The sequence below is a fragment of the Lissotriton helveticus genome, chromosome 7 (genome assembly GCF_964261635.1).
Source record: "Lissotriton helveticus chromosome 7, aLisHel1.1, whole genome shotgun sequence".
Lineage (NCBI taxonomy): Eukaryota > Metazoa > Chordata > Amphibia > Caudata > Salamandridae > Lissotriton > Lissotriton helveticus.
In genome coordinates, this window is record NC_136068.1 from 1,245,644,585 (window position 1) to 1,245,669,169 (window position 24,585).

Below are 24,585 nucleotides of genomic sequence, written 5' to 3' on the forward strand. Positions count from 1 at the left end.
GTCGAAGGTAAGTTTAATTAGTAAGCATGCTAAAAACAATTACTAAGCCTATCCAGAAAAGAAAGAAAAGTATCCCGGTAGTTACCCAGAGTTCTACCCAAGGTGATACCAGGTAATTCTTTTTAGGAAAGTTCAGAAAGCCTTTAATTTGCGGGTTGCAGGTTTTTGGGCTGGCATCGTTCAAAGTTCACTTGGATCCAAGGAAAAGGTATCAAAGTCGCTGAAATAGCCTGATGAAGTTCGTTTAAATTTTGGTATTTCCGTATGTCTTGTGGAAACTGTAGCTTGCTCTTGTTGAGGCATGTTGATGTAGATATCTGTGTTTGGTGGAGTTCAAATTTGTCTTTCATTTTGATTTTGGTTCTGATTATAAACTTCAGTTTCGAGAGAAACAAGTTCCATGGCACTAATATACAGTCCATCATTCCGTACAGGGACTCTAAAAACGTGATGAGTCTTTCTGTTTGAACTTTTAGTATTGTAGCGTGAGGAGGGCTTCGTTTACTCAGGAGCCCACGAGGCCTACTTTTCAGTATCGGCCACGTAGTGTGGTTTGATTAAGAAGATTGAGACAAATCTTTTCTCTTTTTTTCCTGCAAGAGGCGGAAGAAGTACAGTTCTTGTTACTCCAACGGCCAGGACTGGTACAGGCCCATCTTTAGGGATCCAGACAGGTCTTGCCGTAACCTACTTGACTTCCCCAGTGGCGATCCATTCAGATCCTGTAAAACAGCCGATAGTTTATGGATGTCAAAATGTTTATCATCCGCCTCTGTGCCTTCACAATCAAGGTCAGATACCCACATTCTCATCCCAAATAGGACCTCATAAGGAGTGACACCCCCTAGAGAACTTCTTGGCTTGTTTTTCAATGCTTGTTGAACTTCACACAAATGTTTCACCCAACTCTCACACGAGCCTAATACTCTAGCTGTTCAAGACTGCTTTAAGTCCCAGATTTCCTTTCCACTACCGAATTTCCCTTTGGATGGTACGGAGAGGGGTACCGCAAGTTTACACCCAAACCTCCAATGGCTTCCTTGTTATGTTATGTTATGTTAGGCCGACTTGTATAGCGCAATGGCTGCCTCAGCAAAGCGGCGTCCCGGCGCTTACTACTGGCGCTTGTAAGCCCTTGAGCTAAAAACGGGGCCACGGTCAGAATGTGCTGTTTTATTGCATGTAGCAATAATTGCAACCATAATTGCACCATCTATTCTCATTTTTGAATGAGTGATTTCAGCTACTGTAGCTGTGCCTGCAGCACCCTTTGAGGCTTCATCATCCAATTCATTCCCTTCAACGTGAACTGCATCAGGTTGATGACTCAGTGTGTGTATCACTTGAGCCCTCGGTAGTTCATTTTTCAACTCTCCTACCTGTTCCCATAGTGTTTTGTGCTTAATTGTGCCACCTTTTGCATCTTTAAACCCATTCCAGTGGTGGAAGTATTCATTGTATGACTGTACAAAGTAAAAGGAATCACACACAGTTTGTGTGGGGAATTCTCAATCAGTATTTACCAGTGCCTATAACAGAGCTTTTAATTCTGCCAGTTGCGCAGGCAATCTACTGGAGACTGGGTTTTTGTACAACTCAGATAAAACTTTCTATCCTTCATGCAAACTTTAAAGATTGCGCATGCAGTGCTGTATTGCTGTTTACTCCCAATGGCCGGCTGAGCAGATCCGGCAGTGTAAATTATATATTCATACTGATCTAGAGGCAATATTAAATTTGGCAGAGGATATTCTTGTTTGTATTGCAGGAATGCTTGTATTTTTAGACTTTGGTCCTACCTGTATTCTACATCTGTTACAGTAAGAGAATTAGCCCATTGTATCTATCTTGGATGTAAGGCCTTAGTGTTTGGAATGCTAGCCTTTGTAGCCGCCTCTAAGGCCTGTACTGGGGTTACAACAATTATCCGCTTTCCCTGAGCCAGTGCTCTTTCTCTCACTCCAGCAGTCTTTACTGCTGTAAGAAACTTTTCTGTTGATGCAAAGCGCATCTCAGCATTTGTGTACAAATTTGATTTGAACGCTATTGGTACTGGTTTACCTTCATTATTTGTTAGGCAGCTGTATTCTGATTGACCCACAACTATACTGATCACTAAGTTGCGTACATTTACGCGTGTCTGTAAGTGTTTTGAAGCTATCTTATCAGCTTGTAGGGAACCAAAATTATCTGTGTGATCCTTTGTCCATTGTCTGACTGAAAAGTCAGGTCTTATCAAATCGCAGAAAGATTTACCCCCGTTCTGCGTAATCCTAAATGTATGTTCTGCCAATGTTCAGGATGCCCAGTATTGCTTGTAATTTTTTTAATGATTTGGAGGCTGTAGCAGTACACACTTTTCTATAAAGCTAGCTGCTTAGCTTTTTCCTTCACTTGAAGCTCATATGTCAGAAAAACGACATTGAGGTTGGCTATATTTGATTTCTCCAAATTAAATGTGTAGCCCTTAGAGGCAAATCCCAATAGTATAGTATTTACTTTGCTCAAGTGTTCATCCAGGTCATCATCCATTAGATAAATATCATCCACAGAGAACAATGCCTCTTCATCCGGATTTTGAAGTAATTCAGGTACTCTGTCCGAAAATAACCCTGGGCTGTTCTTATGCCCCTGAGGGAGTCTACAAAATTGTGGCTGGGAGCCTAACACAGTGAATGCGGTTAAATGCCTGCTTTCAGGTGCTATATTCTGGCTGAAAAAAACAATTTGAGATATCTAATGTCGTTTTGTATGTTTTCCGCACACAATTATTCATTAGTACAGCACTGTGTGCATTTTATACGGCAAATGTCTTTATGCAAGTGTTTAGATCTCTGTAATTTAAAACTTGACTTTATGAGGTATCAGGTGTCATTACGGGAAACAACTGTTTATTCATTTGAGATTTGCAAGTTTCAATCATCCCTTGGTATTCAAGTTGATCTAAGATCTCCCTGACCTGTTTTTTAGCTTCCTGCTTTATTGGGTACTGCCTCCGTGGAGTCTGAGTATTTTGTAATGGAATTATGTAGTGGGTTGAATCCTCATCCCATCCAACATGGTTTTTATATAATGCCGGGGCAAGGGCTACCACCCACTCCTGTGCATATGTATATTTTAGATATTTGGAAATAGAGTCGGAAAAGGCTGGTAAGATTACTATTTCTCCCCTAGGGCAGTCCATGATGAATGCTAGTGTTCAATCTTGTTCAGCTAATAGAATGTCATAACCAAATGTCTGGTTCTCCCAAAAGAGACGTTTAACTTTCCTGGGCTTGTCCCCCACCATTTGGAGTGTTATTTCATACAATTTATGTGGGACAATTACCCTAGTATCAGGTGTTTCTACTGTGATATAATTGTGCAAATCTGCTGCTACCAGAAATTCCATCAGGTTCTGACGAGCTATTGTTACTTCTGCCGCACTGACTAGCATCGTCAGAGCCCATTCCCCGTTCATTAGTTTAGTCCTCAGAATTCTGGGCATGTCTGAACTTCAGACCTGCAACCATCTTCCTTTTGAACTGAGGTTTTGGTTTGTCTATAACTTCTTTTTTGGAAGTATAGTCTTGAGCCTGCCGCTTGTTTTTGCACTTTGTATGCTCTTCTGGTCTGTCTGACCGTCCTTCAATCTCTGAGTTGTTTGTTGAACCCTGAAAGGAACAAGACAGTAGCCTGATACCTGTCAGGGTTTCTAATATTGTCACTATTCCTATGGTTATACTTCCTTTTTGGAGGACTCCTGTGGAGGAGATCCACCTCTGGATTGAGATCTGTTTTCTTTATTTTTCTGTTTTTTTGTTATTGTCCCACTTCTTTTTAGAAGAAGCAGGTGCCTGCTCAGAGGTGTCCTTTTTGGGACTACCCATCAGTTGGGGTTTTAATGCTTTCCCACCCAAACTGTCTCTGACCAACTCTGCATATGTGGTCTCAATATTTTTAGGTAATTCATGCTCCTGTTTTAAAGAACTGAGCTCCCTTAGGTGTTGACGGATTGCCACTGATGATGCTTCCCCTTTAATGTTTGCTAATATTATAGCTGATACCTGGGCATAATTACCTAGTAATTTCATTCCCAAGTTTATAGCCGGTTCTGCTCCGTACTCATTTTGTATTTGTCTTAATACTTCTGGTATTACTGCTAATGACAGGATACAATGTGTTCTGGTATATATTAGGCTTGGGCGGTAAATTCTGTTCCGCTCGCGGAATTTGGGTAAATTCACGTTCCGCAAAGAATGCGGAATTGCCAAAAATTCCGTGACCCACAGCTTTGCGGAAGTTTTTGCTTGTTAGCGCTTTCAAAATGCGTGTTTGCAAGATATTTCTCCCCGAGCACGCAAACAGCATTCACGAACAGGAAAAAAGCATTGCAAACGGGAATAACAAGCAACTGCGCTGAACTTTTGCGTTCTCGTAGAGATCCTTTACCGTTTCGCAGCACTTTGCATAGCGCCACTACACAAAATCCCATCCCTATATATATATATATATGGCAGCAAAAACTGTACCCCAAGAGGTAATCCTGTACCTGGGGTATTATCCCCATGGGCAAGCATATTCTCAGCATTCTGTGTTTTTCATACGGGCTAGTATTCAGGAATACTGCTTCTAGCTGTGTTATTTTTTGAGCTACCCAGAATAGAATTTGTTCACGTTTTGAGGGTATTTTACCCAGTACTGCATATAAATTTTGTGATGTGATTTTAATTGCTGTATTTTGACCTGTATTTGTGTTTGTGTTTGTTGTAACTGTTGCCGGCTGGACCGTAAGTGTCCTCATGTCCTCATGACAAACTGTGTCAGGTTTCTATAAAGTTTTATCAGTTCTTTCTGAAGCATAAGTAAGTCTCCTCCTGGTATTGTTTCAATGTCAGGATGTGGTGTGTAGGCTGATAATACTGACCATGTTTCTCTTTCTCTTCCAAGCGTACCGAGTCTTACTTTATTTCTAATATTGGAGAGGGTGCATTTAAACCAGTATAAATGTTCCTGGTAAGTTATTGGAACTTCATTGTCCTCATAGGGACAATATTAATCCTGTATTCCACTTTCTGTGTAGAAGTGAAGTGTTTTCTTTCTTTCATTTGCAACTGGGATTGTAACCCATGAATAGAATACCTCAGTTTTAAATGATTCATGTACCTCAATCACGAAAGCTACTGGCCCACCCCTGGATTTTAGATTCTGTGCACCTAGTTTTATGGTTACAACATTTCAAACATTTCCTCAATGGAAATTGCATCTGCATCTTCTTTGTCTGCTGAGAGATTAAATTATTGCGCAACTCAATCCACGTTTATTGTTTCTTCAGTTATTTTTTTAGGAGAAGACAAGCTTTTCAAGGGAACTAAAATAAGGTGTTTTGCACAGTTTAGGAACAACATGTCCTTCAAGCTTGATTCACCAACAGTCAACAAATACGATTTTGGCTTACTCAGCTGTGGCGGTGTTTGTGCCCACCCACTCCAGATGTCTCTGGATATTTGTGAGTAGGGGTCTCTAAGACTAGCACGACTGAACTACTCATATTCTACTGTTAAATAAGTACCCTAGCAACATTGGAGGCGCCATGTCCTGTAGTTCCTGTAAAACCTTGCTGGGCTTGGCCCTTTTTGGCTAAAGTTCCCTAACCTTTTTGCTTTCCCCCTAGACCTTTTTTCTGACATGGTGTTGCTAACTTAGATGCTTTGGGTACTTTGCCACTGCTGATCAGTGTCAAAGTGCAAGTGCTCCCTTTGTTAAGTATAATGGTAATTGGCTGCCTATGATTGGTATGTTTGCCTTACTAGTAATGTCCCTAGTAAAGTGCTCTATGGGTGCCAGGGCTGGTAATGCAAATACTACTAGTGGGCCTGCAGCACTAATTGTGCCACCCACACAAGTAGCCTTAAAGAGAGAACTCAGGCCTGCCACTGCAGTGCCTGCGCACAGTTAGTTACACTGCCATGTTGTTCTGACAAGTGCACCCACTTGCCAGGCCTTATCCTTCCCTTTCTATGCACTTCAGACACCCCTACGGTAGGTTCAAGGTATCCCCTGGGCAAGGTGCAGTGCATGTGAAAGGTAGGACATGTACGATGGTGTGTACCATGTCCTTACTGTGAAATGCTCTCCATTTCGTTTTTTACTGTTTAAAGGCCATCTTGCCCATAATACAGAATGGGGTGGTTGTGTAATATGTTTTTCAGCCTATCTTTTCAAAGGCTTAAGATGGAGAGGTAAACTTTAGAGTGCCTGAACTCAATAACACATCTTTTTATGATGGTGGTTGTTGCATTGTGCATTTAGAAACTACTCTTGTAGAAATGGCTGAGTGTTTGTGCTCTAACATTTCTGTGTGTCTCTGCCAGGTTGTGGGTTGACTGTATGGATTTGAAAGTGATAGGATCTGGGGAATGGCTTGACCCAGGGGAGGCGGTGAGACAGCAACAGGCTGACCGGCATCGGCATCTGGAGTGTAGGGGGAAAAGTAGCCCCTATAGGTGAAGAGGCCTGGGTTGCTGCCATGTCATGTCATGTCATGTCAAAGGTTCTTACACAGCGCCTTTTCACCGCAAGGTCTCAAGGCGCTTGCTTTGGGAACCCGTCCTGGCTTTTTCCCTGTGAGATAACCCGTACTGGGCATCCCCAAGGTGAAAGCCAGGCATCCCGCAGCGGGGGGGCCGGAGTGGAGATTAAGCAAGCTATTGCCCAGAGTTGCAGAGTGTGAACCCGTGATTCGAGTAGGCACCGAAGCGAGAATTATCGAGTCCGTGGACATTTGGGCTCAAGACCCAGCCGTGTCGGGAATTGAACCCTGGTCCCGGGTCTGACCTCTGCTTCAGGGTCTGCCTCCTCTAACCAGTGAGAAACACTTCTCCACGCCATAAAACAATGGTCCCATCTCCTTCTGAGTGATTGAGAATCCAGACTCCCACTAATCAAAGGAAGAAGGTGTCACTGGCAGGGAGGCACCCAGAACTGGTTTGAACAGGGGTTAGTGCCCTCTGAACACAAGACTTCATAAGACATTTAGGGGTATAACTATGAGAGCTGAAACCCCTGAGTGAAAAGGATTGAACCTATTTCATGGTCAGGTGGAACCTCTGTCAAGGAAGAAACAGCTGCAGAGACTAAAGGAAATGACTGACCCTTGCTGTGTTTTCTGGTGCTGGCCTGCAGTTTGCTACTAACCAAGGAGAGCCTAAAGGGACTTTCATATGTGCTGTGTCCCCCGGCTTGAAAGGACTTTGCGGTTTGCTGTGTCCGGAATTAATTATCCCCATGGGCCCAAGGTGAGCTGGCTCCTTGTTGCAGAAACTCAGGAATACAAAAGTTTCCAGGAGAGTCTCAGCGCCGCTGTGTATGTGTGCTTTTTGCAGCCTGAGACCCTCGTAAGAATTGCCCTGTGATAATGGGCACGCCGGGCCCGATTCACAGAACAAACTTAAGACAAAATCCTAAACTTACTACCATTTTGGTATTCACAGAAGGCACTTACTCATTTCGGTATTCACAGAAGTTAGGAGTCCTAACTTTAGGACTCCCAAATGCCTTCTGTGAATACCGAAAGTCTTAAAGTTCGGATTTTTCTTAGTTTAGTAGTAGTAAAGTTAGGACTCCTGAAAGCCTTCTGTGAATAACTTTAACACTTTCGGTATTCACAGAAGGCATTTAGGAGTTCTAAAGTTAAGACTCCTAACTTCTGTGAATACCAAAATGGTAGTAAGTTTAGGATTTTGTCTTACGTTACTTCTGTGAATCTGGCCCCCGGAGTCCACGTGAGTCTCAGAGATTCTGTGTATGTGTGCTTTGTGCAGCCTGAGACCTTCATGAGGATTGCCCTGTTATCTTGCACCCGGAATTCAAGTGAGTCACAGCGACGCTCTGTGCGTCTAACAAACCTATACAGGATTTGTGTGTTGGGACAGCATACACTGTAGGATTGGTGTCGGACTGATTCTGAACACCCCCACTGGGTATATTGGCCTTTTGTATCAGCTAGCTCACAACACCACTAGAATCTCCTCTTACGAAGGAGAGAATAGTTCTTGGCAATCATCGAACATGACAACCCTGTTCCCTCAGGACCGTCGAAACAAAATACTACTTTTCGCTCAGTCACTCATGCTTACTTAGTCTGTCTTAGTGAGGTACTCAGAATAAACAGGCTGGGCATTTTCAATAAGTATTTATTGAACAGTTGTTTTCTGGTGTAAAATAGATGAGCTGCAACAACCGTTAGACAGTAGCAGATATATAGGATTAGAAGCACTATGAAAGTAAAAGGATGGTAAAGCTCTACCATCTTGCAGTGATCAAGAATACATAAAAGTACATAAAATACATGATAATAAAAGGATGCTAACTCCTACGATGTCTCCCTAACTATAAGTACCTAAGTGTACCTAGCATGTGTGTAGGTGTTAAGCCAAGAATCCCTCTTGGATAAATTCAACCCCATTACCTGAAGTGAGAGACTGTGAGAGCCCATCTTGGTCTTGAGTTGGAGTGTCTGCATGCAGAAACCTCAGCATCTCTGGTCTGTATACCTGCTGGGAAGTCCTGATTTCCTCTGCCTATCTGAGCAAGATGTGACATATATATACCGATAGGTCTCCCCAGGGGTCCTACCTCGCTGTATTACTGTGTCGGACTAAGGATGATGACGGGCATCAACTTTATACATAGATATTATACAGGAGATAGTAGTCCTGCTGTGCTTCCAAAAATCTTTATGAATAATGTATGATATTTCGAACTACGGAAAACCCACGTTCTGAATGCAGTGTCGTATCTAGATAAAAGGTCAGTCCCTGTAAACTGTTATAAGTGTAATATAGGGAAGAATGTAGGTGACGGGCAATGAAGTTACCTGGGTCTATATTATGGTACCTATATGGAATATAACACTGCTGAATTTGCAACAGAAAATCGGAAAACAAAAGTGGAAGAATACATACAACTTCCTTCTAAGGTAAGTAAAACATTTTTATTAACTTAATTAAATTAAATTACATTACTTAAACTGACTCATAGACAACTTAATTGAAAATGTAAAACCAATAAATAAATTATCAAACACTCTACGTCTTTTATGTCTTAAACTTTACAAACTATACCATCAACAAACTACAAAGCCACCCAGAAACTACAGTGATCATATAATTGGAAAAAGACACACAAAAAGAAAGTACATTAAAACAAATTCTAAATATTAAGTCACCCTTAAGTGCTAAAAATAAAAACTGAAATCCCTCAGTCAACCTTGCTACCAACATGCAAAATTAGAAATAAAAGTAAAACAATGTTTTATCCCAACAGAAAAGATGACACCTGACCAACAATACAACACTCCCAATGGAATACCTGCAAATACTGCAATTGCCATCATTAACTCAGAAACAAGTATAAAATAGAAAATGATTACCATAACTTTGTATTTAGATTATGAATGTAATTCAAATTTTGAAAATTTTTATTAATTATATTATTACTCTATTTTCAGATATAATGTCAGAAAGAGCAAGATACATGACATCACAGAAAAGGAAACAATTAATCTCTGACATGATCTACACTTACAGCCAAGAAAATACAAGCACAGAAATTATAAATTGAAAATGTCCAAATTATTACTCAACTGTTTTTATGGGGAGCGACTACAAAAGATGATGTTGTTATTAATGTAAGAGAACACAACCATTGCCCAAATCTGACCAAAATCAAACTAAAGCATGTATTACAAGATTTAATAGAGGCAAGCACTAGTTCCCAAGACTCTACAAATAAAATACTAAAAGATATATTACTTAAAGTACCTGAACATATCAACGGCAAGCAACTAGCTATATCCATCTTCAAATGCTTAATAGCACAAGTTCAAAAAGCCACCTGTGTACTCCTCGTGCCCCTAGAAGATACCAAGATGTCCAAATTCTCGACCACTGAACCACCACACCTAATGAAGAACCCTTCCTCTTTCATGATAGCCTTAACAATGGGAACAATATTATAATATTTACTACAGCAGATAACTTATTGAAAGTAAGCCAATGTAACATATGGATGATGGTTGGGACATACAAAATGTGCCCCAAACCATTCACTCAGATATACAATATACATGGTGAATGTCAAAACCATTCATATATTACTTGTTACCTAATATACACAGCAGGAATTAATATCAAGTACTAAACCAGATTAAAATGTAAACAAATAACTGCTCCCCACACAAAATAATGATCACTTTTGAACAAGCTAATATGCAAACAATCCTGAAACAATACCCACACAACCATACACAGCTGTCATTACTATTTCAACCAAAGCATTTGGAGACATGTCCAACAATCTGCACCAGGTGTAGAATATTAAAAAAACAGCCAATTCTATGTCATAGCTAAAAACATGATTGCACTATCCTATGTCCCTGCACTAGCCTATGTCCCTGTACCAGAGGTAATTAATAACTCAAATCTACTTATAGGAAGTCCATTCTATCAACAAAATAAACACAAACCTAGGGGGCCATTAGGATGGCAGACGGAAAAGCAATCCGACTGCCGAGTTTGCGAAACTAAATCTGCTGCATGTTCCGCGGCAACACCGGCGGTGACAATATGATGCAATGAATGTAAAATCCGACTGCAGTGGTAGGATATCACAATAATCCATCTGCCACATCCAGAAAACCAGAAAATACGACTGCAGCAGGTGGAAATGCTGCAGAAAGCACAAAAAAGGCCAATCCACACGTGGAATGACCGCAAGTGAAATTATGATAAAATGGCGGAGCATTGTTTTCCGACTGCTGCTGTTACATGAAAATATGAATGGCAGAGCAGGTGGAATGATCATTGCGTTCTGACCGCTGCCGTCGGTCACATGAAAAGAAGAATGGCGGTCGAATGCAACCACACAACAAGGCCTCCAAGTGTGCCTGTTCTTTCTGCTGCCCTCAAACACATCTGACACACCCCAATGATACACTCCCATGGTATTGAAAACCAAACAAATCCCAGGTTAACATGGAGAACACACATAACAGGAATACCTCATTTTGACACACCCACATAGCTGAGTATTAACCCAAACCCTTCCCTGACCATCATCCTTTGCACAATTCCAGCAATGAAGGGCCAAACACCACAGCTGAAAGGAGAGGAAATCATCACACATCACACCATCACAACCACCCACACCAGCACTACCAACACACACCTCATACATCTCCACCACTACCTTCCTACCTGCACTTGTCACTTATTTGCACATCACACACCACGGAACAGAAAAGAAATGCCCACATTCACAGACAATGAGTTGTCAGTGATGGTAGACAAGATAATTAGAGTAGAACCACATTTGTTTGGAGGCATGGTCCAACAGACTCCACTAGTCAGAAAACATCAAATGTGGGAAAGGATTATCAACAAAGCCAATGCAGTAGTTACCACCCTGCGCACACAGCGTGACATCAAGAAGATCTGGCATGACCTAAAGTTCATGGTGAAATACCGCTCCAACAGAAACCATGAGGCGGCTCAGAGGACTGGCGGTGGCTCTCCCATTCCATCACTAACATTCACTGAATGGGAGGAGAAGGGGATTGCCATACTACATCCAGAGAGTCTCACAGGAATAGCTGGGGAAGTGGAGGCTGGTAAGTACCAACAAATGTATCCCTTCACACTGCCATGTACTTTCTTGCACAACTATAAAGCAACACTTTCTAGACCTAAATGCACCTTGTGTACAACACACTCTTCCCAACACATGCCTCACATATCTATCATTTTCTTCCTTAGATTCACTTCAAATGTAGGTAGCAATATTTCCATGAGGGGTATGTGTACAGATTGCCAGCACCACAACCCCCACCAGATACCCTTGACTCTCAGCTGAGCAGGATGGACCACTCACATCGCCCAAGAGCCACGTGTAGCCTATTCCCTTCCTCTGCTCTACTTCACAGGGAGGTAGCCTTCTCAACCAGGAGGGGGGTGGACAAGCAGTCAACACTACAACTCCCACCTCGCACCATTGACTCACAGCTGAGCAGGAAGGAACACTCACCGCACCCAGAACCATGTGACAGCCACTACATTGCTCTCCTTCACCTTATAGGTAGGCAGCCTTCTCCTGCTCACTTGCATCACCCCTGAGCAGAATGGAACACTCCCCCCACCCAAACCATGCAGCAGCCATTTCATTGCTCTCATTTACTTTACAGGTAGGTAGCCTTCTTATGCTCTCTTGCATCACCCCTGAGCAGGATGTAACAATCCCCCCACCCAGAACCATGTGGCAGCCATCTTCCTCCACTGTGCCACATAACAGGTAGGTAGTCAGCGCCTGCACTCTGTCATCCTTCTCCAAATGCATAGAGACATATGACCATCACATCCCTTACTTGTTAGCCAACTATGTACAGGTCAAAATGTCACATCCAGTGTGCACACAGCTAAGGGCATGTAAATGTCACAGCAATTACACTTTGAATCACAAAGTCACATGAGAAATAAAATCAGGGCTCAATCATGCAAAACACACAATGCAATGTGTAATTATCATTGTTTGAGAGCATGAAGGCTCATATGAACACAACACGTGCATGGTCAATCTGTCAAAAAAAGAAAATCACATGATTTAAAATCAATATTAACTAATGAAATCATAAAGATGTGCCATACCTGAAACACATTCTCAGAAAACTCTACAATATCCAAGCAAAAAACAAAGTGGATGTTCACAAAGTTGGTAGATGATGACATGTCCTTGTAAACACACTATCTGTACATGTCAAATGGTTGTTATGTACATGTCAAAATAATAACAAGTAATGTAGGTACCCTTACATCATGTCATGATACTGATAATCTTCTACGAATACCAAGTGATTGCAATGTAAAATGTTTGACGTATTAACTGAAACATCCAAAACTGTGTCACCAAGGTTGTGGAGTGTACTTACCTGACAATCTAACCTCTGTTCAACAGGAGATTCTCAAGCAAAAGCTGGCGTAAACACCACCACACCAGCAGAACCAGTCTCCCCCAAAACGCGAACTCTCTGATACTGATTCTCTATGTTTCTCAGATGAGGAGCAGCAACACCCTGGCCCCTCAGGACTACCAGGGCGCACTCCATCTCAGGGCCTCATTGTCCAAACCACCACCACCACAACTATCAACACACCAGAGACAACCACTATGCTGACCCCTGCTACAACAACCTGTGCTGCAGCCACCTCCAACATCACCACCGCTAAAGGCAACACTGTCCCTGGCTCAGTGGTTACCATCACCACCACACAAACCAAAAATGCTGGGGACAGTGTACGGGTACGTTGACAGCCAATGCAACAGGTCCGTGTCAGCAGGGCAGTTGGGAGGGCAACTGGGGGCCAATCACATGAGGACACTGAGACAGAAGCCCTGGCCACCATTGCAAGAATCATTGGTGCATTTCAACAGATCCAGGGACAGATGGGCAAGGTTGTAGAATAACTGTGTGAGCTCCTCCTGCTGCAAAGGTCCATGGACACGCAAATGGGACAACTTGTGGATCTCATGGACCAGCTTGTGGGTGTCCTTGGGGATATACATGCTGCTCAAGTGACAGCTTAACCCCCTCCAGTGGCCAGCCTGCTAAAACTCCAACCACCTCAGCTGTGGCCACAGAGATGGGTAAGTTGCAAGAAAATAATCCTCAGACACCTCTGAGCAGAGGTCCCCCTGCCAAATGCAAGAGGGGACATCCGAGAAATACCATGGGAGGATCATGTGAAAAAGCACCAACCAAACCCAAGTCGCTGAGCCAGCCATGATGGCACATGTGTTGCACTGAACATTGACTTTGTTGATTATCCAATTCTCCATTTCCATGTTGATGGCAGGAGTTTGTTGGACTGTCTAATTCCATTATTGTGGTGACTACTCTAGTTGCCTCTTTTACCATCACTGACAACTCATACACTCACTATGAACAAATTACCTTTCATTCACTTTAAATTTAACACAATCTAATAGAAAATAAACACTTTCTACAAACCTATGGCTTTGTGTCAGATCCATGTTTATCACAGTATGTACAATGTCAACTCTGATTCCAATGTACAACAAGCTCAGATTGTGATGAGACATTGATGGGGCAGAGGCCATTCCCCGTTCATTAGTTTAGTCCTTGACATTGACCTATCATATGATGTCATTACAGCAACAACACACCACTAGTCAACACAGTACAAGATTCATCACACATAACGATGACCAACACCATTAACATAGACATGAGGTAAGTGGTCACCAAAACACTGTCCCACACATATCAGCAGTGAGCCAACAACAGCCAGCATCCGAACACATAATCTATAGTTTGCCACTATCAGCAAAGCCATCAGACATTGTCATAGTTGCTCAATGGTAACTTACACTCAAGGGAAGTAGTTGGCGATGAGCTGTTGATGCAGGTCAACACCTTCCTCTTCTCCACTATCATCGTCACTGGGCATGTATGGATTTGCAGCAAGGGGCATCTGCTGCTCCTCATCGTCCAGAATCAGGGGGATCTATTTGCACAAGGCCAGGTTGTGGAGCATGCAGCATGCAACTATGATCTGACACACCGTTTGGGGAGAGTAGAGTAGTGCACCACCACTCTTGTACAGACAACGAAATCTAGCCTTCAGAAGTCCAAAAGCACGCTCCACTAAATGACGTGCCCTCCCATGGGCATCATTGAAGCAGACTTCCCCCAGTATTCTTGGATTCCTTGGTGGGGTCAGCAACCAAGGCTGGTTGAGATACGTAGAGTCACCTAGTTGTGAGAAACAGAGACTAAGTTTGTAATAGAAATAGTTGAGAACAGCGTGTCACACATACAGCACACTACTTGACACAGCTCACTCACCAACATGCCACCCACGCTCCAAATGCAGATTTTCCATCAATTGTGTGATGATGCTGTTACGCAGTATGTAGGAGCCATGTACAGAACCCGAAAATTTGGCACATACATGGGAGATAATCATATCTGATTGGCATACCACTTGCACATTAATTGAATGGTAATGCTTCCTGTTACGGTAGATGTACTCACATGCCTGTGGTGGAACTAGGCCAACACGTGTGCAGACAATGGCTCCAATAACATTAGGCATGTGACCCAGGTCATAAAATCCCCCCTTCACATTGCCAATTCATGTCTTCTTGGAAAGTGGATGTAGCTGTCCGTGTAGGTCAACAATGCAGACAGGACATCATGCAACACCATGCTGAACATAGGTTGAGACATCCCACCTGCGATGACCAACGTGTACTGCAAAAAACAGTGGCAAAGAAATGCAGGGCAGCCATTACTGTTGGTGTCAATGCTGTTGGATATGTTCTGTGCGGCTTGAAATGGGGCTCCAACTGAGCACCTAGCTCTTGAAAGGTAAGTTGATCCAGATTGAATTTCTGAATTATGTTGGTATCCTCCATTATCTCGAGCTCTGGGAAAGGCTGATATACAGGTGGTTGTCTCCTACGTATTGTGGCAAGGTACACATGTAAACATCAGTCAGAGAGGAGATGTGGCAAACATCCTACATTTTTTTTGTTACTTTATTGATTTTCTATTAAATCAGTACAAGAGGAGTAAATGTTCAATGTTACAATTGCAGTTGAACATGTGTTTACATACGGACAAGGTAGTATTCATATTTTCTAGCAGACACTACAAATTGTGCCCTCATTCAACCATATTGGCCCCATGGCTTCTGGTACCTGTACAGTGTTTATCACTGTAAGATACAATTTCTTCACACTACACTGTGTAAAAAGTTGTACAATTTCCTGAATAATTATCTACATAATAATAAACGTTTTATTAACTCCCTCCCCCATCCCTGCTGACGAGCCTTTACAGAAGTGTAACAAATCCAGTAATATTTGTGGATTAATCCAGGACTTAAGTTTAGGATCATCTGTACAACAGAGATACAGTCTAGGTAACAAGAGGGCATATGTACCTCTAGCAGTCAAAGGTTTTGGAATCTCTGGAACCCAGCATTTGTCAGCTTAGAATGTCAAGTGATGTTGGTGCGCAGTTCAGGTTGAAAGGTGAAATAAGTTATCTCATCTATATAAATTTATGACATTAACATGTCAGATACTTTGAAAGATTCCAGTAATTGGTACCAGTGCAGTGCTATTGGCTCCTTTCTAAGGCCTTTTCTTTCCTCTCTACGGATCACCACACTTTCTGCCAGTCCCCACTTCTCTACTTCCTCTTTCCAACTAAGTAAAGTGGGAGGTCTTGGGGCTTTTTATCGTCTAGTAATACCTCGTTTAGCAAGGATTAAAGCTAAGTCCGCGAATCTGGCCTGCACTTTCAGTTCTTTGCAGATTTTGTATAAGCCTAGTATACTTGCCTCAACCTTAGACCAACCGAACTCTCTTACGACCTCTTTTAAGATGGTTAATATTCCCTCCCAAGAACTTTTTAAAGCGGCACAATCCCAAAGCATATGTAACAAGTTTGCATCTTTTTTCGGGCATCTAGGGCAGTGTGGCAGAATTGAGGGAAAGATGGCATGTAATTTATGCACTGTTAAATACGCTCTCTGCATAATCATATATTGAATAAACTTGAAGCCGGTGTTGCGAGAAATACGTTTTGGATATTCCAGTACTGTTGCCCATTCCTTATCCGTCAGTGGCCTGTCAAGATCCTGTTCACATTTTGCGTGGGTTGCAGCAAGGGGAGTGGACGGTGTGTGCGTATGCCCTGGTAGTACTAGCGTGTTAAGTGACTGCCCGTCCCCATGAGGTACAGTAAATGAACACGTTTGTGAGTGTCCTGTTCAGCTCCATCAGGCGCCCAATGCTTTTTAACGTAGCGCAATTAACTTGCATGCATCATAAACAAGGCATCCATGACCCCCTGCTCATTTACAAAGTCTGTGTGAGTGAGTAGCATTTTATCACTAAATAAATCTCCTATGATTGTTACTCCGGCTTGCAACCATGGGCTTAACTTATGAGTGCTAGGTGTGCCTAAGTTAGTTGAGAAACCGAATATTGGCACATATGGAGCATATGCAGGGAGAATATTTGGGTATGTTAATGCCCATTTCCAATATGCAAATGCAGTACTGAGAAGTGTACCAGCTGCATGTGGTAATGTTCCACTCGGGGAAAGAAGTCTGTGCTAGGTACCTTGAGCCAACATTTGGTCTGTGAATGCTATTTCCTGCAAGTTACGACCAGCTAACCAATATGATAAACACTGCACCTGTGAGGACAAACAGTATACATAACAATCTGAAGCTCCCATTCCCCCAGCGTGTGACAGAAGTTGCAACTTCATTAAGCTCAGGAATCAGCGGCCCGTCTTCAATATTATTGAAATCAACAATGTATTGAGGGTTGTGAGTACAGCTTTTGGGATTACTACTGGAGGATTTACAAAATAGTAAAACAGACGTGGAAGCATAACCATTTTATATATCGCCAAGCGTCCCGCTATCAACAGCGGAAGTGAAGTCCAGAGCGCTATCAGTGTTTTTCTATATATCTGTATCCCTAGATACTTGAAAATGTGATGAGCTATAGTTATCTCACGTTGTCCGAATGGTATAGATTGGTCAGTTATATTGGAACAGAAGGGGAAGGCATAAGATTTTTCGTAGTTGATTGCTAATCCAGCAATCCATTCACATTGACCAAACAACTGTGACACAGGGTTACATTTGTTTGCAAGTTCCTGGTGCATAAGATGATATCACGTGCATAAAGAGATACAGCATGATGCTTGTTGTGAAAGTTTATCTCTCACTCCATAGAGGACGATCGGAGTTTGTGAGCTAATGGTTCCAGGGCCAGGGCGAACAGTATAGGAGAGAGGGGGCATCCCTGTCTCATGCCCGGTTGTATTTGGTAGGGTTCTGAGATATGTGTGCATGTATGCACCCTTGCTGTGGGAAGCTAATATAGGAGTTGGATCCAGCAGATATATTCATGTGGGATCACAAATTTTACTAGTGTGGCTGTCATGCAACCCCAGTTCAGTGTATCGAACACCCGAGTGAGATCCAGTGTGAAACAGCCTGCTTCGGTGCTCTCATTGATGCAGGCAAAAATTATGTTACACATTCTACATATATTCAAAGATGTGCTGTGTCCGGGGACAGAGCCACATTGAATAATATGTAACAGTTTTGGTACTAGAGGATGTAAGCGATTAGCCTGGATTTTACTTAACATTTTAAATTCTGTTTTCAGCAGTGAGAGCGAGCGATACAAAGATAACTGAAAATGGTCTCTCCCGAGCTTAGGGAGTGAAGTTATCAGTGCTTGTGTTGTAGAGGCAGTGTACCCCTCTTGAGAGACTCATTGTATAAATTATGAAGTTGTGGAGCCATTTGTTGTACGTACGTTGAATAGAATTCTGCAGGAAGACCTTCCAGGCCTGGGGTTTTATTCCTAGGGAGATCCTTAATTACTGATTTTATTTCTACCATTGTTAGGGGGTCAGCTAATAATTTCTTGTCTGCATCTGATACTTGCAGCAGCTCTATTGAGTCCAGGAAAGCAGGCTGCATTATTATCAGTTTGCGTAACAACTGTAGTGTGTTTGGAGGACCAGATTTCCGTTATCGGGGTGGGGGGGGGCAGGATTTCTCAGTATGCGTGCCAATAAAGTACCTGGCCTCTCTGATTCTTTGTGTGTTTTATGCAGGTACGATCTATTGTCAATTATGCGCAATTGCTCCAGTAGTTTGGCATACTTAAGTCGCGCTTCTTTGAAATCAAACATAGTCAGGAGATCTCAGGATACCCTAGTTTCTAGTGCATGTAATTTATCTTCTAGATCCTGCAATTGACGGTGCACCTGTTGTCGGGCTTCAGTGGATGTGCTAATGGCCATACCTCTGATTACCACTTTAAATGCCTCCCATTCTATGTCAGTCAAGGACGATGTTGTGATGACCTGTCTTCCTGGGTATTCTGGTTCCATGTTGGAACCTAGTGTTTGGAACCACATGACACGAAGGTTCCTATAACTGGTAATTCCAGGATTGTCAGCTGTTAGCTGACTGTTGGATGGGGCTGAATAAATATTACTTATTGAACACAATCCTGTGTGAATCCCACATTATTACACTGGCGACGTTTGTGGATGGGATCTACTCGTGCAAGATAACCCCAACAACAGGTGAATAGCTAAATGCGAAGAGAAAGACTCACGTGACTGCTGTGTCAATGAGGGGAGATTGATCAGCATCTTCAAGGTACAGCTGTGGCCCAGCGAAGGAAACGCGGCGAGGGACGTGGAAAAAGTCGAAAACGCGACGAAAATCGGCAAAGGTAGTCTTTTACAATGATTTTTGGAAGAAAATAGAAAAAAACGGAGCTTGTAACTGACGTCGATTTTCGAGGGTGATTTCCCTTAGAAAAAAGCCTATTTGTTTGTAGAAAAGGTGGCGGACATCTTTGAATGGGCGAGTTTCAAGAATAAAAAAAACAAGCGAGATTGGCCATAGAAAGTGATGCAAATGTTTCTTGGCGGCCATTTTAGGTCGGGAAAAAAAGAAAACAAGCTCGAATAGCCAAAGAAAGAAGCATTTAATGTTGTGGCGGCCATTTTGACTTGGTTTTGGAAAAAGAAGAAAAGAAAGCCCAATCCACTTTGGAAACAAGACTGAATGTTTGTGATGGATTAGTGGCGGCCATCTTGGATTTTTTTCGATCTTTTTTTTTCTTTTTTCTGTTATTTCAAGAGGATTGCAACGGGTGAAGCAGCAGTTTGGAGCGTGACATTATAAGGATATTTACTTCAATGGTAAAGGAGGACAGATGGACCTGTTGTACGGAAAACGAGTGAAAACGTGAGGAAGAGAAAAGTCGGAGGAGCTTGGTGGATGGAGTAAGTGACTCAAACTTGAAGAAGTACCGAGAGGTGCCGGAAAGGAAAACCAGACTCAAATTTTTTTAGTTCTACATTGAAGAACTTGAAGCCTGTCGACGGTGATGGGCACACCTTTTTGAGGGAAGGGAGGTGGAACTTTGTTGTTAAAGGTTTAAAAGTGGAATAAGGGTAAAGGTGTTGAGTGGAACTGGGGCAGTAAAATGCAGAATGTAACTGCACCTCCTTTCTTTCTGATGGAACCAGGGGAACCACTGATTAGGTGGAAAAAATGGAAAAAAATATTTGAAAATTACGCAAGGGTGTGTGGTGCAAATTTGAGTGGTGAAAGGAAGCATGCTTTATTGATGCATTGTTTGGGCGGAGAAGGCCAGGAGATTTTGGAGACTCTTCCAGTCATTCCACAAGCAGAACAAAGAGGATTGAATGAGTATGAGGTGTGTGCTAGGCAGTTGGATTTACATTATCTTCCTAAAGTGAGTACTATCATGGAAAGGTACTATTTCGGGTTACGAGAGCAGGGTAAGGAAGAGAGTGTTGAAGAGTACATTACTGCACTAAGAAAGTTGTCTTCAAGTTGCAAGTTTGGGGGTTTGGTGGAAGAACGAATTAGGGATCAGTTTGTTTTGAGATGTGTGAGTGATAAGATAAGGGAAGAGTTGTGGCTAAAGGATGAACCTGCACTTGAAGAAGTGGTAGGTATTGCAAAAAGGGTTGAACACATGTTAAAATGCGTTGGAGAACTAAGCAAGGAGAAAAAGGATGAAAAGCCAACTAGTTCTTCAACACAAGAAGTGGTGTGTCAGGCTGTGAAGAGAGAGGATGAGAAGAAAAAAAAGAAGTGTGTGAGGAGGAAAGGTTGAAAGGGGAGATTGATGGTGGTATTTCTAAAATACAGACTTGTAAGAAATGTTCAACTCCTTTTCAAGGAACTTGTTACAGATGTGGGAGATATGGGCATATGGCAAATGCGAGAGAGTGTCCTGCCCTCAAGTTCAATTGCAATGTGTGTGGTAGAAAGGGACACATTGGTAGAAATTGCAGAACAAGAGTTGGGAGAGATATGAAGACTGAGACTAAGTTGGTTAGCTTTCAGATTAATGATGATGTTGTAGAACATCCTTCTGATTATGTGTTGATTGGGGAAGCAAGTGTGTTGATGAAATTTGATTCATGCTCACATGTTACTTTTATTTCAAACGAGGTGTTTGAAAATGTGTTTGGAAAGAAAAAGACTTTGTGTAAACCGGATATAAGACCAACAGGTTATCAAGAACATCCCATAAAAATAATGGGTTACTTTTTTGACTGCATCGAATATAAGGGGAGGTATACAGAAGCAAAAGTTTATGTGGTAAACAGGGGAGACAACTTGTTGAGTTGGTGTTATCAGGCAAGGTTGGGTGTGAGTCTCAATCCAAATGCTCATCCAGTTATTCAAGTACAGGCTGTAGACAATGAGGAAAACAAGTTTATAAAGAACTTTAAAGAGTTGTTCAGTGAAAAACTAGGATGTATAAAGGGTTACAATCACAACATCATACTGAAGTTGGGTGCGGTGCCTGTTGCTGCTAAAGTAAGGCGCATTCCAATTTGTGTAAAGGATGCCTTGGGTAAAGAGATTGAGAAGTTATTGTCTACTGGGGTTATACAACCAGTAGAAGCAACTGAGTGGCTCACACCAATTGTGGTCGCGAGGAAGCCTAATAATGAGATTCGGCTGTGTGTTGACCTTCGTGCTTTAAATAAAGAGGTAATAGTTGACAAGTACCCTTTGCCAAACATAGAGGAGTTGGTTTCTACATTAGATGGGGCATGCTATTTCACCACCTTAGATATGGCATCGGCCTATCACCAAGTTCCGCTAAAAGAAGAGTGTCAAGAGCTTACTAGTTTCATTACACCAATGGGTGCATTCAAGTTCTTAAGAATGCCTTTTGGGCTGGTTTCGGCAGCCTCGGTATTTCAGAGAATTATGGAAGATCTGTTCAAAGGAATACCGGGGGTAAGATGTTATCAGGATGATGTTCTCATTTCTGGTAAGAACGAACAGGAACATGATGAGAGGGTTTGCCTTGTGTTGAAGAAAATGTTGGAAGTTGGTTTAACTCTGCGTCAGAGCAAGTGCAAGTTTGGTGTCAATGAGCTAGATTATTTGGGCCACCACATCTCAAGGAAGGGCATATGTCCAAAAAAGGATCTTGTAGAAACAATTGAAAAGTTGAAGGAACCATGTTCAAAAGAAGAGGTTTCATCATTTTTGGGCATGGCAGAATTTTACAATAAATTTTTCAGAAATTTCGCAGATAAGACTGTTAATCTGAGGAAAATCATGTGTAAAAATGCTGTGTTTAATTGGACTGAGGAGTGTAGCAGAGAGTTTGATCAGGTGAAGATGGATCTGAGGAATGCACCAAATTTGCAGGCGTTTGTTCCAGGGGATCCGACGTTTATTGTAACAGATGCTAGCATTAAGGGTCTGGGTGCTTTGTTGTTACAAGTGAGGAAAGACAAGGAGGTCCTGATAGCTTGTGCTTCGAGATGTTTGAAGGGGGCGGAGTTGAATTACTCTGTCATAGAGAAAGAGGCGCTAGGTATATATTGGGCGGTGAATAAGTTCAGGAAGTTTGTTTGGGGTTCCTCCTTTACCGTCAGGTCTGATCACAAACCACTAAAGGAAGTGTTTGAAAAAAAGGGGTTAGACTCCATCTCAGCAAGGATAAGGAGATGGGTAATTTCTTTGCAGGAGTTCGTGTTCAAGTTTGAGTATATCCCAGGAAAAACTAATGTCTCGGCAGATTGTCTGTCTAGGCTGGTGGATGTTGTAGAGAATGTTGAGGAAGCATTGGCTGACGATTTTGAGGGTGAATTAAAGGTGTGTGACGTTACCTTGGGGGCGGTGAAGGAAGATACTTGGAGAGAAGAGCTGAGTAAGGATGAGGATTTGAAGGAAGTCATTAAATTGTTGGAAGGTGGTTGGTCTTGTTCTTTAAAGAAACCTTGGTCTTTGATTGCTGATGAGTTGGCAGTGGTGGATGGTTTACTCATGAGAGGTACTAGGTTAGTTCCACCTGTTAATCTCAGAAGTGTTCTGGTGGACATGTCTCATGAGGGACACTTGGGTATTTCAAAGATGAAAGAACGTATACGAATGGACTTCTGGTGGCCAGGTATCGATTTGTTGGTGGAACGCACCGTTACGGATTGCTCTTCTTGCCAGGCAAGTGATAAAGTTTTGAGGACGAGGTCTTCTCCAATGGTTTGCAGGAGGTTGCCTAGGTCCCCCTGGGATGACATTGCAGTTGATATTGTGGGGCCTTTACATGGTGAACATCAAACTCCATTTATGTTGGTTTTATTGGATTTGTATTCTAGATGGGTGGAGGTTAGTTTGGTAAGGGAGATTACAAGTGAGTCTGTTATTTCCTTTTTGGAGTCTGTCTTTAAACGTGAGAGTTTTCCGAACTCCATTCTTTCTGACAATGGGCCACAATTTTGTTCAGGGAAAGTTGAGGTGTATCTCAGTAAGTGTGGCATTATCCACAAGAGGATTTCTTTGTATCACCCTGAGGCAAATGGTGCTTTGGAGAGACTCAACAAAACTTTGAAGGAAAGCATTCAGTTGGCAAGGGTCAACAATTTGGACTGGAGAAAGGAGTTACAGAACATAATTTCAGCTTATCGATTCTCTCCTCACTCAACTACAGGAAAAACTCCGTTTGAACTTTTCAAGGGTAGAGCACCTAACACTTGTTTATGTCCTGCCTGGATGGCTGCAGACAAGGGTGTAAAAAATAATGAGGTGGGTGCATGGAGAGAAAGGGAATTGAAACTACAGAGGAAAAGGAAAATATATGTGGATAGGAGAAATTCTGCTAAGGATTCCAAATTCGTGGTGGGGGAGGTAGTAAAGATCAGGGCTCCTGTGGGCTGTCAAAACTGGTCGAAGTTTTCTGTTCCTAGAACCATTGTGAAAATTTTCAAAAATGCTGTAAAGACGGAGGATGGTCGTATCTGGAACAATAGTCGGGTTTCTCATTTTGGGGGAAAAGGGAAATGTGAGGATATTGTTGCTGTTCCTGATCTGCGTTCTAATAATTCTCGCAAGAGTGTGAGAATATGCAGGCCTCCTGTTCACTTGCGTGATTATGTCTAGGTAGTTTCTTCTTTGTTTTTCTTTATCTTTCTGTTGCCTACTTCATTGCTGAACATGTAAACCTGTTTAATGTTTAAGAGGGAGAAGTGTGATGACCTGTCTTCCTGGGTATTCTGGTTCCATGTTGGAACCTAGTGTTTGGAACCACATGACACCAAGGTTCCTATAAGTGGTAATTCCAGGATTGTCAGTTGTTAGCTGACTGTTGGATGGGGCTGAATAAATATTACTTATTGAACACAATCCTGTGTGAATCCCACATTATTACAGATGTGCCAGCCTTTTTTGTAAAATAGTGAGGTAAAGTTGACACAAGCATCACATAAAATACCTCATCTTCTAAATGAACAGGGTTAAGGCGTCAGAACATGGCTCCAGGAGAGGGTAATGTATAAGGGGCTATGATCCGATATGGTTTTGTCCACATATGCGGCTCGAGTTGTTTGTGTTATAATTGATGGGCTAAAGAGAATATAATCAATTTGTGTATCATGTACTGCTGATTAGAATGAATATTCCCTCAGACCCC